General features: G+C 48.1%; 1 pseudogene; it reads left to right on the forward strand.

The window, feature by feature from the left end:
* The window catches only part of LOC106596506 (protein PHTF2-like), a 34,171-nt pseudogene that overhangs the window by 3,833 nt on the left and 18,279 nt on the right, over positions 1 to 12,059 (forward strand).

The raw sequence follows: 12,059 nt of genomic DNA on the forward strand, positions 1-12,059 counted from the left end.
ATCCGATGATACCCCGGACAGGGCCAAACAGGCAGGATATAACCCCACCCACTTTGCCAAAGCACAGCCCCCACACCACTAGAGGGATGTCTCCAACCACCAACTTACCGTCCTAAGACAAGGCCGAGTATAGCCCACAACGATCTCCGCCATGGCACAACCCAAGGGGGGGCGCCAACCCAGACAGGAAGACCACGTCAGTGACTCAACCCACTCAAGTGACGCACCCCTCCCATGGACGGTATGGAAGAACACCAGTAGGCCAGTGACTCAGCCTCTGTAAAAGGGTTAGAGGCAGAGAATCCCAGTGGAAAGAGGGGAACCGGCAAGGCAGAGACAGCAAGGGCGGTTCGTTGCTCCAGCCTTTCCGTTCACCTTCACACTCCTGGGCCAGACTATACTTAATCATAGGACCTACTGAAGAGATAAGTCTTCAGTAAAGACTTAAAGGTTGAGACTGAGTCTGCGTCTCTCACATTGGTAGGCAGACCATTCCATAAAAATGGAGCTCTATAGGAGAAAGCCCTACCTCCAGCCGTTTGCTTAGAAATTCTAGGGACAATTAGGAGGCCTGCGTCTTGTGACCGTAGCGTACGTGTAGGTATGTACGGCAGGACCAAATCGGAAAGATAGGTAGGAGCAAGCCCATGTAATGCTTTGTAGGTTAGCAGTAAAACCTTGAAATCAGCCCTTGCCTTAACAGGAAGCCAGTGTAGGGAGGCTAACACTGGAGTAATATGATCAAATTTTTTGGTTCTAGTCAGGATTCTAGCAGCCGTATTTAGCACTAACTGAAGTTTATTTAGTGCTTTATCCGGGTAGCCGGAAAGTAGAGCATTGCAGTAGTCCAGCCTAGAAGTAACAAAAGCATGGATTAATTTTTCTGCGTCATTTTTGGACAGAAAATTTCTGATTTTTGCAATGTTACGTAGATGGAAAAAAGCTGTCCTTGAAACAGTCTTGATATGTTCTTCAAAAGAGAGATCAGGGTCCAGAGTAACGCCGAGGTCCTTCACAGTTTTATTTGAGACGACTGTACAACCATCCAGATTAATTGTCAGATTCAACAGAAGATCTCTTTGTTTCTTGGGACCTAGAACAAGCATCTCTGTTTTGTCCGAGTTTAAAAGTAGAAAGTTTGCAGCCATCCACTTCTTTATGTCTGAAACACAGGCTTCTAGCGAGGGCAATTTTGGGGCTTCACCATGTTTCATTGAAATGTACAGCTGTGTGTCGTCTGCATAGCAGTGAAATTTAACATTATGTTTTCGAATGACATCCCCAAGAGGTAAAATATATAGTGAAAACAATAGTGGTCCTAAAACGGAACCTTGAGGAACACCGAAATTTACAATTGATTTGTCAGAGGACAAACCATTCACAGAGACAAACTGATATCTTTCCGACAGATAAGATCTAAACCAGGCCAGAACTTGTCCATGTAGACCAATTTGGGTTTCCAATCTCTCCAAAAGAATGTGGTGATCGATGGTATCAAAAGCGGCACTAAGATCTAGGAGCACGAGGACAGATGCAGAGCCTCGGTCTGACGTCATTAAAAGGTCATTTACCACCTTCACAAGTGCAGTCTCAGTGCTATGATGGGGTCTAAAACCAGACTGAAGCGTTTCGTATACATTGTTTGTCTTCAGGAAGGCAGTCAGTTGCTGTGCAACAGCTTTTTCTAAAATTTTGGAGAGGAATGGAAGATTCGATATAGGCCGATAGTTTTTTATAATTTCTGGATCAAGATTCGGCTTTTTCAAGAGAGGCTTTATTACTGCCACTTTTAGTGAGCTTGGTACACATCCGGTGGATAGAGAGCCGTTTATTATGTTCAACATAGGAGGGCCAAGCACAGGAAGCAGCTCTTTCAGTAGTTTAGTTGGAATAGGGTCCAGTATGCAGCTTGAGGGTTTGGAGGCCATGATTATTTTCATCATTGCGTCAAGAGATATAGTACTAAAACACTTTAGTATCTCCCTTGATCCTAGGTCCTGGCAGAGTTGTGCAGACTCAGGACAATGGAGCTTTGGAGGAATACCCAGATTTAAAGAGGAGTCTGTAATTTGCTTTCTAATGATCATGATCTTTTCCTCAAAGAAGTTCATAAATTTATTACTGCTGAAGTGAAAGCCATCCTCCATTTGCGAAGGCTGCTTTTTAGTTAGCTTTGCGACAGTATCAAAAAGAAATTTCGGATTGTTCTTATTTTCCTCAATTAAGTTGGAAAAATAGGATGATCGAGCAGCAGTAAGGGCTCTTCGATACTGCACGGTACTGTCTTTCCAAGCTAGTCGGAAGACTTCCAGTTTGGTGTGGCGCCATTTCCGTTCCAATTTTCTGGAAGCTTGCTTCAGAGCTCGTGTATTTTCTGTATACCAGGGAGCTAGTTTCTTATGACAGATGTTTTTAGTTTTTAGGGGTGCAACTGCATCTAGGGTATTGCGCAAGGTTAAATTGAGTTCCTCGGTTAGGTGGTTAACTGATTTTTGTCCTCTGACGTCCTTGGGTAGGCAGAGGCAGTCTGGAAGGGCATCAAGGAATCTTTGGGTTGTCTGAGAATTTATAGCACGACTTTTAATGCTCCTTGGTTGGGGTCTGAGCAGATTATTTGTTGCAATTGCAAACGTAATAAAATGGTGGTCCGATAGTCCAGGATTATGAGGAAAAACATTTAGATCCACAACATTTATTCCATGGGACAAAACTAGGTCCAGAGTATGACTGTGGCAGTGAGTAGGTCCAGAGACATGTTGGACAAAACCCACTGAGTCGATGATGGCTCCGAAAGCCTTTTGGAGTGGGTCTGTGGACTTTTCCATGTGAATGTTAAAGTCACCAAAAATTAGAATATTATCTGCTATGACTACAAGATCCGATAGGAATTCAGGGAACTCAGTGAGGAACACTGCATATGGCCCAGGAGGCCTATAAACAGTAGCTATAAAAAGTGAGTGAGTAGGCTGCATAGATTTCATGACTAGAAGCTCAAAAGACGAAAACGTCATTGTTGTTTTGTTTTTTGTAAATTGAAATTTGCTATCGTAAATGTTAGCAACACCTCCGCCTTTGCCGGATGCACGGGGGTATGGTCACTAATGTAACCTGGGGGTGAGGCCTCATTTAACACAGTAAATTCATCAGGCTTAAGCCATGTTTCAGTCAGGCCAATCACATCAAGATTATTATCAGTGATTAGTTCATTGACTATAACTGCCTTGGAAGTGAGGGATCTAACATTAAGTAACCCAATTTTGAGATGTGAGGTATCACAATCTCTTTCAATAATGGCAGGAATGGAGGAGGTCTTTATACTAGTGAGATTGCTAAAGCGAACACCGCCATTTTTAATTTTGCCCAACCTAGATCGAGGCACAGACACGGTCTCAATGGGGAAAGCTGAGCTGACTACACTGACTGTGCTAGTGGCAGACTCCACTAAGCTGGCAGGCTGGCTAACAGCCTGCTGCCTGGCCTGCACCCTATTTCATTGTGGAGCTAGAGGAGTTAGAGCCCTGTCTATGTTCGTAGATAAGATGAGAGCACCCCTCCAGCTAGGATGGAGTCCGTCACTCCTCAACAGGCCAGGCTTGGTCCTGTTTGTGGGTGAGTCCCAGAAAGAGGGCCAATTATCTACAAATTCTATATTTTGGGAGGGGCAGAAAACAGTTTTCAACCAGCGATTGAGTTGTGAGACTCTGCTGTAGAGCTCATCACTCCCCCTAACTGGGAGGGGGCCAGAGACAATTAATCGATGCCGACACATCTTTCTAGCTGATTTACACGCTGAAACTATGTTGCGCTTGGTGACCTCTGACTGTTTCATCCTAACATCGTTGGTGCCGACGTGGATAACAATATCTCTATACTCTCTACACTCGCCAGTTTTAGCTTTAGCCAGCACCGTCTTTAGATTAGCCTTAACGTCGGTAGCCCTGCCCCCTGGTAAACAGTGTATGATCGCTGGATGATTAGTTTTAAGTCTAATACTGCGGGTAATGGAGTCGCCAATGACTAGGGTTTTCAATTTGTCAGAGCTAATGGTGGGAGCCGTCGGCGTCTCAGACCCCACAACGGGAGGAGTAGAGACCAGAGAAGTCTCGGCCTCCGACTCCGACTCGCTTAATGGGGAGAACCGGTTGAAAGTTTCTGTCGGCTGAATAAGCGACACCGGTTGAGCATTCCTACAGCGTTTCCCTCCAGAAGCCATGAGAAAGATGTCCGGCTGCGGGGACCGTGCGAGGGGGTTTATACTAACGTTACTATCTGTACTTACTGGTGGCACAGACGCTGTTTCATCCTTTCCTACACTGAAATTACCCTTGCCTAACGATCGCGTCTGAAGCTGGGCTTGCAGCACAGCTATCCTTGCCGTAAGGCGATCGTTCTCCTGTATATTATAAGTACAACGACTGCAATTAGAAGGCATCATGTTAATGTTACTTAGCTTCGGCTGTTTGAAGTCCTGACGAACCATGTCCAGATAAAACCTCCGGGGTGAAAAAGTTGAATGAAAAAAGTTGAGTGAGGGAAAAAGTAAAAATATACGGTAATGAAAAAGTAAAAAACCGTCAGGTATCAAAGTAAGATCGGCAACAAAAACGCACAGCAGCGTAAACAAGTCTGCAAGTTGTGACCGGAAACAGGAAACTTCCTCCTCCTCCTCCTCCTCTACCTGCTACAAGGTACCTACCTAACCCTAACCTCCAGTCATCTTCCTCCTCCTATGTGCATATATTATGAAGACTTTTGTTATGAAAACTTGTATTATGAAGACTTGTATTATGAAGACTTTTATTATGAAGACATATTATGAAGACTTTTATTATGAAGACATATTATGAAGACTTTTATTATGAAGACATATTATGAAGACTTTTATTATGAAGACATATATTTTGAAGACTTTTTGTTTTTGTTCATTTTGGTCTTTGGCAAGTTTTTTTTCCGGTTGTTTGCGCACACATTTCTTCTCCAGGCAAGCCCGAAGTCGGTAGCCCGAAGTCGGTAGCCCGAAGTCGGTAGCCCGAAGTCGGTAGACCCTTCATCTGTGATTGGTAGTCCCTTCGTCTGCTCCAGTCCAGTTCAGCTAGGCTCCAGTCCAGCCCAGCTAGGCTCCAGCCCAGTTCATCCAGGCTCCAGCCCAGTGCATCCAGGCTCCAGCCCAGTTCAGCTAGGCTCCAGCCCAGCTAGGCTCCAGTCCAGCCCAGCTAGGCTCCAGCCCAGTGCATCCAGGCTCCAGCCCAGCTAGGCTCCAGTCCAGCCCAGCTAGGCTCCAGCCCAGTTCAGCTAGGCTCCAGCCCAGTTCAGCTAGGCTCCAGCCCAGCCCAGCTAGGCTCCAGCCCAGTTCAGCTAGGCTCCAGCCCAGTTCAGCTAGGCTCCAGCCCAGTTCAGCTAGGCTCCATCCCAGCTAGGCTCCAGCCCAGCCCAGCTAGGCTCCAGCCCAGTTCAGCTAGGCTCCAGTCCAGCCCAGCTAGGCTCCAGTCCAGTTCAGCTAGGCTCCAGTCCAGCCCAGCTAGGCTCCAGCCCAGTTCAGCTAGTCTCCAGCCCAGTTCAGCTAGGCTCCAGCCCAGTTCAGCTAGGCTCCAGCCCAGCTAGGCTCCAGTCCAGCCCAGCTAGGCTCCAGCCCAGTTCAGCTAGGCTCCAGCCCAGTTCAGCTAGGCTCCAGTCCAGTTCAGCTAGGCTCCAGCCCAGCTAGGCTCCAGTCCAGCCCAGCTAGGCTCCAGCCCAGCTAGGCTCCAGTCCAGTTCAGCTAGGCTCCAGCCCAGTTCAGCTAGGCTCCAGCCCAGTTCAGCTAGGCTCCAGTCCAGTTCAGCTAGGCTCCAGTCCAGTTCAGCTAGGCTCCAGCCCAGTTCAGCTAGGCTCCAGTCCAGCCCAGTTCAGCTAGGCTCCAGCCCAGTTCAGCTAGGCTCCAGCCCAGTTCAGCTAGGCTCCAGTCCAGTTCAGCTAGGCTCCAGTCCAGTTCAGCTAGGCTCCAGTCCAGTTCAGCTAGGCTCCAGCCCAGTTCAGCTAGGCTCCAGCCCAGTTCAGCTAGGCTCCAGTCCAGTTCAGCTAGGCTCCAGTCCAGTTCAGCTAGGCTCCAGCCCAGTTCAGCTAGGCTCCAGTCCAGTTCAGCTAGGCTCCAGTCCAGTTCAGCTAGGCTCCAGCTGAACCAAAGCATGTGGAAGGCTTAAGTCTCACCCACATTCGTTCTCCACCATTATTAGTTCAGTGTGTTGTTGGTCTCTGCTTGTGTAGACATGAATACCTTACCTTTCTCTGGCTGTGGTTGGTCATGGGGAAATTCCAGCCCTGAACCTGTCACTGTGTGTTAGATAGGAAGTTCACACACACACACACACACACACACACACACACACACACACACACACACACACACACACACGGTTGAGTGTTCTCATATACCCAAGAACACTGATAGCAGAGGCATTGACAGGATGGACCACTCCCCTACCCCTCCTTTTTACATATTGACCTTGAGTACATCAAAACAAATGGCCCCTCTCTCAATACCTCTCTGTCTCTCTATGTGTGGTAGTATGAGTTTGTTAGTGAGCAGCCAAGGTGACCAGTTGTATTACCACACCCTCATCCATCCCTCTCATCCCTCCTTTTCACCTCTCCTTCTTTCCATCTCCTTTTCACCCTGGCTAAAGGTTCAATATAAACTATTGACAGGAAGTCTAGTAGACAATGGAGAATATCCCACATACATGGAGCACATAACACTTTCCATGTCTCGCTCTCTCACCCTCCCTCGCTCTCTCACCCTCCTCGCTCTCTCTCACGCTCTCTCACCCTCCCTCGCTCTCTCACCCTCCTCGCTCTCTCTCGCTCTCTCACCCTCCCTCGCTCTCTCTCTCGCTCCCCTCGCTCTCTCACCCTCCTCGCTCTCTCCTCGCTCTCTCACCCCTCGCTCCCCTCGCTCTCTCACCCTCCTCGCTCTCTCGCTCTCTTTCTCTCTCACCTCCTCGCTCTCTCACCCTCCTCGCTCTCTCTCACGCTCTCTGACCCTCCTCGCTCTCTCACCCTCCCTCGCTCTCTCTCTCGCTCTCTCACCCTCCCTCGCTCTCTCACCCTCCCTCGCTCTCTCACCTTCCCTCGCTCTCCTACCTTCCCTCGCTCTCACCCTCCCTCGCTCTCTCTCATCCTCCCTCGCTCTCTCTCATTCTCCCTCGCTCTCTCACCCTCCCTCGCTCGCTCTCTCACCCTCCCTCGCTCTCGCACCCTCCCTCCCTTGCTCTCTCTCTCGCTCTCTCACCCTCCCTCGCTCTCTCACCCTCGCTCTCTCACCCTCCCTCGCTCTCTCACCCACCCTCGCTCTCTCTCACCCTTGCTATTTCTCTCTCTCTCTCTCACCCTCGCTATTTCTCTCACCCTCACTATTTCTCACCCTCTCTCTCTCACCCTCTCTCTCTCTCTCTCTCTCACCCTCTCGCTCTCTCTCACCCTCTCTCTCTCTCACCCTCTCGCTCTCTCTCACCCTCTCTCTCCCTCTCTCTCTCTCTCCAGTGGCTGCTGCAGCGTTATTCTTCACCATCCCCCAGCCCCACAGTATCCCGACCACAGAGGTGTTTGGGGCGATATGGCTGATGCTGTTACTGGGGACAGTGCACTGCCAGATCGTCTCCACACGCACCCCCAAACCCACCAGCAGCAGCAGCTCTGGCAAGAGAAGAAGGTGGGGAGAAAGGCTGGGGATGGAGGGATGGAGAGGGAGGGAGGGAGGGAAGGAGTGAGTGAGGGAAGGAGAGAGGGAGGGAGAAGGGGAGAGGGAGGGATGGGGCAGGGAGAGGGGGTGGGGATAGAGAGGGATGGAGAGGGAGGGATGGAGAGGGAGGGAGGGGAGAGGGAAGGAGGGAGAAGGGGGAGAGGGAGGGAGGGGGTGGGGATGGAGAGGGAGGGATGGAGAGGGAGGGAGGGGAGAGAGATGGAGTGGATGAATGAATGAATGAGCGAGAGGGAGAGAGAGAGAGATTGGGTAAAGGGGGTTAAAGCATAGATAATGTATCCATACCTCTGTGTTGTTTTAGTGTTTGATGTGCTTCCTGCTCTGAGACAGACCTGTATGACTTAGTTACTGTTATAAAAGACCTCAGTCTGACACTGTACAGGTCAGTTCCCCAGACACACATCAGACTGTGTGTGTTGAATCATGGTCCCCACACTCTCTTCTGATCATGTGATCAGGGAACTGCCCCCACACACACTTCCTGTCCCATTGTACATTTTTTAAAGGCTGTGATTTCCTGCCAGAGGGTAGCAGCTTGTACATTTGTGCTAGGTTGCATAACGCCATTAGCCTTTTTCTAGATCTGTTGGTGCTCTTGGCAAGATGCCACAAACAGATCTGGGAGCAGGCTGTATTGCCACAATAGCTAGCTATTCCCAAAACCCACTACCTTTGGCTTGCACAGTCCTGACCATTTTCAGCCTTCTGGAGGAAAATGGATCCGTACTCACACAGTCTGGGAATGAAGTGGCTAACAAATACAAAGAAAACAGGTGTTTGGAAATCTACATAGCTGAGAGATTGTAAAGACAATATAGACATTGTGAAGAAAACACTGTGGCTCCAGATGTTACTGTTGGTCCTCATCTCACAGTACAGCGGTGTTCACTCACTCAGACTCCAGATGTTACTGTTGGTCCTCATCTCACAGTACAGCGGTGTTCACTCACTCAGACTCCAGATGTTACTGTTGGTCCTCATCTCACAGTACAGCGGTGTTCACTCACTCAGACTCCAGATGTTACTGTTGGTCCTCATCTCACAGTACAGCGGTGTTCACTCACTCAGACTCCAGATGTTACTGTTGGTCCTCATCTCACAGTACAGCGGTGTTCACTCACTCAGACTCCAGATGTGGTCAGGAATCAACCACCAGACTACTTTCTCCTTCCTTTCCCCTCTTCCACTTGACCTCTGTGTTGTTTTCTCTCTCTAAACCAAAAGTCACCCCCACATTACCCTGACTGACCTGAAGTAACTCCTCCTCCTGCACACCACATGGTTGACCAGTCAGTGTCTGAGTGGATCTGCTAGCTGCTATTATATTATATATATATATATATATACACTGCTCCAAAAAATAAAGGGAACACTAAAACAACACAATGTAACTCCAAGTCAATCACACTTCTGTGAAATCAAACTGTCCACTTAGGAAGCAACACTGATTGACAATACATTTCACATGCTGTTGTGCAAATGGAATAGACAACAGGTGGAAATTATAGGCAATTAGCAAGACACCCCCAATAAAGGAGTGGTTCTGCAGGTGGTGACCACAGACCACTTCTCAGTTCCTATGCTTCCTGGCTGATGTTTTGGTCACTTTTGAATGCTGGCGGTGCTTTCACTCTAGTGGTAGCATGAGACGGAGTCTACAACCCACACAAGTGGCTCAGGTAGTGCAGCTCATCCAGGATGGCACATCAATGCGAGCTGTGGCAAGAAGGTTTGCTGTGTCTGTCAGCGTAGTGTCCAGAGCATGGAGGCGCTACCAGGAGACAGGCCAGTACATCAGGAGACGTGGAGGAGGCCGTAGGAGGGCAACAACCCAGCAGCAGGACCGCTACCTCCGCCTTTGTGCAAGGAGGAGCAGGAGAAGCACTGCCAGAGCCCTGCAAAATGACCTCCAGCAGGCCACAAATGTGCATGTGTCTGCTCAAACGGTCAGAAACAGACTCCATGAGGGTGGTATGAGGGCCCGACGTCCACAGGTGGGGGTTGTGCTTACAGCTCAACACCGTGCAGGACGTTTGGCATTTGCCAGAGAACACCAAGATTGGCAAATTCGCCACTGGTGCCCTGTGCTCTTCAAAGATGAAAGCAGGTTCACACTGAGCACATGTGACAGAATCTGGAGACGCCGTGGAGAACGTTCTGCTGCCTGCAACATCCTCCAGCATGACCGGTTTGGCGGTGGGTCAGTCATGGTGTGGGGTGGCATTTCTTTGGGGGGCCGCACAGCCCTCCATGTGCTCGCCAGAGGTAGCCTGACTGCCATTAGGTACCGAGATGAGATCCTCAGACCCCTTGTGAGACCATATGCTGGTGCGGTTGGCCCTGGGTTCCTCCTAATGCAAGACAATGCTAGACCTCATGTGGCTGGAGTGTGTCAGCAGTTCCTGCAAGAGGAAGGCATTGATGCAATGGACTGGCCCGCCCGTTCCCCAGACCTGAATCCAATTGAGTACATCTGGGACATCATGTCTCGCTCCATCCACCAACGCCACGTTGCACCACAGACTGTCCAGGAGTTGGCGGATGCTTTAGTCCAGGTCTGGGAGGAGATCCCTCAGGAGACCATCCGCCACCTCATCAGGAGCATGCCCAGGCGTTGTAGGGAGGTCATACAGGCACGTGGAGGCCACACACACTACTGAGCCTCATTTTGACTTGTTTTAAGGACATTACATCAAAGTTGGATCAGCCTGTAGTGTGGTTTTCCACTTTAATTTTGAGTGTGACTCCAAATCCAGACCTCCATGGGTTGATAAATTGGATTTCCATTGATTATTTTTGTGTGATTTTGTTGTCAGCACATTCAACTATGTAAAGAAAAAAGTGTTTAATAAGATATTTCATTCATTCAGATCTAGGATGTGTTATTTTAGTGTTCCCTTTATTTTTTTGAGCAGTATATATATATATATATACATTGTGTAAAACGTGGTGACTGGAGACTCTCACCTTGGGAAATGGTGTCCAAACAGCCTGATCTAAACAGGCTGTTTGCTGAGCTGTCAGTCAGACTGTTGAGACCGTCCTCTTCTTGTAGGAGTAGATCAACCATTCCAGTAGGTCTCTCCATCTTCACTTTGTTGTTGTTGATGGCTCTCCAAATCTAATCCCAGTGAATACAATACTAATCATATCTCCAGTTATTGTATATTGTGAGAACACAGTCCAAACTACTGCATTAGTATCAATATTAGTCGCTCTGACAGCTGGATATTAGTCAATGTTTTGCTTCGATCATTCCTGACCATACCTGATGTAGTACACACCGCTGCCAGTAAATCAACCCTTTTCATTCATCATCCTTCTTGTGATAAAAAAAAAATGAAAAAGGTATTATTTTAATGATTTATTTTCTTCAATCACAACAACAGTGATTTCTGTCTGGACCTCTCTCTCTCTTAAGTACTCTTTCTTATTGATCTGGACCAAAGGCGTTTAAGGAAGGCAGCTCACTTGGATGTACATAGGGAAGGAGATGGCTCTAGCACCACTGATAACACCCGGGAGGGGGGCCCACACTGCCACGGTGCCGCCACCGGCTCACCTTACAGCCTGTGCATCGCTCTCTTCAGAGATTTCTGGCATGATATCTGTAAAGCGCGGTGTGTATTTTTCCCTCCCGTGAGGTTACTAAAGAACCCTATCTCTCTCTGGTATAGCTGCAACATCCCTTGGATTCCACCCGGATTATGATACTGATCAATAATTAATATGCCTTTCTAGTCTATGAGAAAACGGAGGCATATACACTTCCGTTCAAAAGTTTGGGGTCACTTAGAAATGTCCGTGTTTTTGAAAAAAAAGCAAAAAAAATGTGTCCATTTAAAATAACATCAAATTGATCCGAAATACAGTGTAGACATTGTTCATGTTGTAAATGACTATTGTAGCTGGAAACGGCAGATTTTGTATGGAATATCTACATAGGCGTACAGAGACCCATTATCAGCCACCATCACTCCTGTGTTCCAATGGCACGTTGTGTTAGCTAATCCAAGTTTATCATTTTAAAAGGCTAATGATCATTAGAAAACCATTTTGCGTTAATGTTAGCACAGCTGAAAACTGTTGTGTCTGATTAAAGAAGCAATAAAACTGGCCTTTAGACTAGTTGAGTATCTGGAGCATTAGCATTTGTGGGTTCGATTACAGGCTCTAAATGGCCATAAAACAAATAACTTTCTTCTGAAACTCGTCAGTCTATTCTTGTTCTGAGAAATGAAGGCTATTCCGTGCGAGAAACTGCCAAGAAACTGAAGATCTCATAAAACACTGTGTACTACTCCCTTCACAGAACAGCGCAAAC

Source organism: Salmo salar, unplaced genomic scaffold (genome assembly GCF_905237065.1).
Source record: "Salmo salar unplaced genomic scaffold, Ssal_v3.1, whole genome shotgun sequence".
Classification (NCBI taxonomy): Eukaryota; Metazoa; Chordata; class Actinopteri; order Salmoniformes; family Salmonidae; genus Salmo; species Salmo salar.